At 39.9% G+C, this 4,680-nt stretch overlaps 1 long non-coding RNA gene across 3 annotated transcripts; it reads right to left on the bottom strand.

The window, feature by feature from the left end:
- Nucleotides 1–430: 430 nt before the first annotated feature.
- Nucleotides 431–3,622, bottom strand: LOC122065919. Of its 3 annotated transcripts, none has more exons than XR_006136157.1 (4): nt 3,193–3,622; nt 2,772–3,036; nt 1,573–1,736; nt 431–790 (listed from the first exon to the last, which is right to left on the bottom strand). It is a non-coding gene; the product is annotated as an uncharacterized LOC122065919 (long non-coding RNA). The 3 variants fall into 3 exon arrangements; XR_006136158.1 differs by lacking the exon at nt 2,772–3,036 and having other exon boundaries at nt 3,189–3,272; nt 3,366–3,387; XR_006136156.1 differs by lacking the exon at nt 2,772–3,036 and having other exon boundaries at nt 3,189–3,622.
- Between the last annotated feature and the right edge of the window lie 1,058 nt (nt 3,623–4,680).

Genomic DNA, 4,680 nt, shown 5'->3' with positions numbered 1-4,680 from the left:
CACTTTCAGACTACGTGGCAAAAAATACCCCGAGTTTTTTTTTTTTTTTTTTGAATTAACAACAGCATAGACAATGTGTGAGTAGAAAAAAAAAAATCATGGTTGCTTTGGCTAAAAAATGAAACAAAATTTAATGTTAAAATCATGCAAGGAGACGGTGAGGTAAAGTGAGCATCCAATAGCTGGAGTGCATGACGATTTGGACTCTAGAATTTATTATCATAGGGTATTTTTTGGGTTGGTTACACAATTGCTCTTAAGAATAGATTACAAAAATTTTCTTTTTGTTTTACTTCATTCACTTCTAACAAAAATAGGCCTAAATGTAAGGACGATAGAAAACAACTAGGGGCTCCGTCTGAAGATGAAACTAATTCAAAGAACTGCAAACACCAGCAATCTCAGAGGGGGAAAAGAAGGTAGAAAAAGATTTCTAATCTTCGAACTAATCATTTAAGATTTTAAAGTAGTACAAATCACAAGATGGTAACACAGGTATGAAAAGCTAAGACTGTATAAGAAAATTCATGCTGGCTTTGCACCACCATTCGGCGTTACAGGAATGCTGCTACCACTCATCTGGGAGCTGCTTGATTGCCCTGTAATGGTCCTGCCCTTGGACTTTCCAGCCTTGCCGAGGACAGTGCCCACAGCACCAACACAACTCCCGACAAGACCCAACTGTTGCACCAACGCCAGCTCCAATACCGCTTCCCACCATCCCAATCCCAGACCCAACTGCATCCATTGTGCTCCCTATCACACCTGCTTCTTTCGGTTTCTTTCTCTCCTTCCAAGAGCAAACAAAGAAAATTCATAAATCTCATGTCATGTCATGTTCTGAAACGATTATATACTGCAATAAGATGGTTTTTATGTCAATATATAAAGATAGATCACTGTTGTTGTCCCTTGTAAGCCCTCAACGTTGCTAGCTGCAGTATCATCTTTCCTTGATGGCTAATAAGTTGTTGCCAAAGTACCATGTTTTATGGTTGTTAACTCTTGCCATTGCAAAGGTGGCTTAATGTTCTCCTGTCTCACAATGTTTCACACTACAAAGTAAAATCTTGCAAACAATGAATGATGGGGTAGTGATAAAAGAATCTTCTAACTAGCACTAAGCGATGATGGTGAGACAACCTGGGGAAAAAAATAGCACGTACCCAGTGCACAATGCTCCCACCACTGCGGAGTCTGGGGAGGGTCATTACTAGAGATTTTCTGAGAAATATATTTTTCCACCTTATAATTACAGTTTTTTGTCAAAGAATATATGGCTCTGTCATTTATGTTTTGTTCTCTCTCTACATGCATACTCCATATTCAAATGACCACAAACGAAAATATACGTCTGACACCAACAAATACTATTTTGGTCTGCACAAAAGTTAGAAATATTTGCCTAGTTAAGCACTTGATTTTGCACTCTTTCCTGGCATCTTCAACATCAAGAAAAAATCAAACAGAGACATATACAGAAACAGAGACAGGCTCAACATTTTCAGAAATAGCTACTAAGATTCGAGACATAATGCAACGCAATGGCGTGTTGAGACTGGATAATTGTACCTTAGTAGTAAGAGTTCCTCCATCTTTCTTATCTTTAATTGTTTGCATATCAAGTGATGGTAGTAGTCTCAGATCAATCTCTTTTGGAGTATCAAGTTCTTACTCAACCAGAGGTAATTTTGTAATGCCCACTTTTTGTCTTGTCCAACATCTGCAGCATAGACCTGTCGGCAAGATTCAAAAAAGTTTATTTGAATATGTTATCCATCAATCAACAAGTTTATCATACCAACAGGTGAAAAGAATAATTAATCACTTCAAAATGTTTAAACAAGAGAAGATAATATAGAACAAGTTCAACCAAGAACCAACTCTATAGGAGGATCAAATTTATAACAAATAATTGCAGGGGAACAAAACAAGAGACCAGAACTGGTCTATCGGCTGACAGAGCAAGATAGGAATTAATCAAAAAATAACAATAGCAGATTTAGTAACTCAGCACCTCAGATGGTGCTGATATTCCAATCGAAGGTAGGTATTGGAAGGTTGAATAACTCTTCAAAATCTGGGGTCAAACTGATCAAATACTAAATGCTGAGAATTAGAAGCTACACATAAAACTGGATATTAGTAACTCCAGCCACTAGAACAATGACAAACTACCAGCGAGGGAAGGAATATGGAATTGTATTAGAATATCAAAACTTGGGCAGAAGCTGATGGACTGATATGGGAATCCTGGTATGTGAAATCTGCTGCAGTAAAACTCCTAACAGAGCCGCAAGGTGTGGATTTGTGTCTTCAATCAGAAAATGAAGGGACTTCAACAATGCAGTCTTCGTTCCTTCTCAGGGGTGGTTATATCACAAAACGATAAATAGAAACTAAATAGAAAACAGAAAGAGAAGAAGAAGAAGGGAATAGGGGACTATCTCCATCCAGGGTCCTCTCACCACTACTGCATCACACCGGCTCTGCATGTCACAGCTATCATGATCAATAGATCAATTTCTTTTCTTCTTACCCAAATTGTTGACTGTAGCTGTAGATTGCAGCTGTAGATTGCAGCCACAAGTTTTATATTTTTAATGATAAAAATCGATTATAGCAATGACCTTTCCAAGGGAAGAAAAGAGGCAAGAGTCAGTGCTGAGTACCTTCTCCCTCAGAAGCCAATTACCAGTAAATCCAAGGGAATACAAGATATACCTCAGTCACCCACCATCACTTTTTGACACTTTTACCCCTCGACTCACCTCTACCTCCTCCAGTGTAACTGCACCAGGAACACCATTTGAGTAACCCCCACCAGACCATTGCAACCACTGGATCCACAGTGGCCACTGATGCTCATCTTTCTGTCTCTGCATCTCTTTTCCCTCCGCCCACCTCTTCCCCCCAATAGTCTTGCAGACTCATAACAAGCCTTTCTTGGGCTTGATTCAGCAAGTTGAGGATTTGTGCTTAGGGGGAGAAGGCAATAACAGTGTGGAATTGGAACAACTTCATTGAAAGCAAAACCTGTCTCCTCAGTAAAATGACAGCCCAAAAAGAAAAATCCGATTGACCAAAGAATCAAACAATTGAAAACGTTAAAAACGATGAAAGATTTTATGATTCAAGAAGGAAAAAGGTACGGGTTTTACAATAATCGGTGAGGATGAAGAACTTACTAACCACTGATGCAGAGTAGGGCTTGTGTCGTTTGTTTTTGAGTTTGATTATTGATCACCAATGAAAGTAAGTCTTCTTCTCCTCTGATTAAGAGAATAGAGATTTTTGAGATATAAAAAAAGAATTTTCTGTTTAAATCTTATTTAATGTAGCAGGGGAGGGAGTGGAAAGCCCACAACTACTACAACTTTGAGCCGTCAGGAGTCAGGACTCCCACTGATTCGATCGTTGTCGATGATGAATCATCTTTCTGCACCGTTCATCATATGGATTGTCATCTTGCTGGGTGCTTCGAATCAGAGCGCATGTATGCCGAGAATCTCCAATCTCGGCATTCTCCTCAGCTCTAACAACCTTTCCTATGCTGCAATCCATTCATAAACAAGAAAGCAAGAGGGGAGAGAGAGACTGGTGGAGAAGATAATGGAGGCGATGGCAACTGGGGCGGGCTTGTTAGACTTTTGACGTTTGGCGTTGCGGTAATGGTTAGACTTTTTGTGAGTTGGCGTTGGCGTTTGCGTCGGCGTTGTGGTAATGGTTGCATTAGTATACGGTGTGTGGCTTTGTTGTCATTGTTGACAACATAGCGTATGCAATGGTTTTGGTTGAATAACATATTTGTACGTTCCGTTTGAATCTCGCCATTGTTGACAACATAGCGTATGCGATGGTTTTGGTTGAATAACGTATTTATAAGCTCCGTTTGAATCTCGCCGTGGGTGATGATATGGTACAAATGTGTGTGCACATGGGCTGGAGTTGGCATGGTAGCAATTGATTTAGTAGGATTGGTCGGTGTGCACAGCTCTTGATGCGGCACCATGGCTGCCCAATGCATAAAGGGTGTGTATATGGGTGGCATGTGCACATAGAAGTCATGGGCATATGTGTACGAGTGCAGCCATAGTGCAGAGCGCGAGGGCCCGCAGGCATATTTAGAAGGGACTAACGCAAGGTGCAGGTTACTAGCGCCCAAAGCTATAGGCAGGTGCACATGGCTTGATGGTATATATTTAGAGTTTAAAGTCAAAAATTTTTCTAAGGCATTAATTGCTTTCAAGGTGTTTGACACTTGGCTGAAGCGAAATTTCAGATTTAAAGAGGAAAAGTGTTGCTAAAAGTGATCAATTCTCTGCAATAAGGATTTGGCTTTTGAAAATTCGATTCCAGAATTAAATCGGCCCTTGGATGGACATTTGCCGCGCAAGATTCCAAATCGGTTTCTTAAATGAAGTGCACAACTTTAGCGCGAGAAATCCGTGCGCTTGTATGCTAAGTTGTCTAATGCAGTGAAGAATTGTGCGCTACGCTACATTGAATCATTTAAGTGATTGGTAATTGACATGTGCTAAATTCATCACTTAAAAGATTCTATTCGAGATAATCTTATTGAAACCGGGGTTTGAATGATGTTTTGAATTCCAAATATTCCATTTGTTATAATCTTGTGATCCCCTCTCTTTAAAGGTCATCCAACGGTTAATATCAAAT

Source organism: Macadamia integrifolia, unplaced genomic scaffold (assembly GCF_013358625.1).
Source record: "Macadamia integrifolia cultivar HAES 741 unplaced genomic scaffold, SCU_Mint_v3 scaffold2154, whole genome shotgun sequence".
NCBI lineage: Eukaryota > Viridiplantae > Streptophyta > Magnoliopsida > Proteales > Proteaceae > Macadamia > Macadamia integrifolia.
The sequence above is the reverse complement of the archived record's forward strand: the minus strand, read 5'-3'. Positions and strand labels throughout refer to the sequence as shown.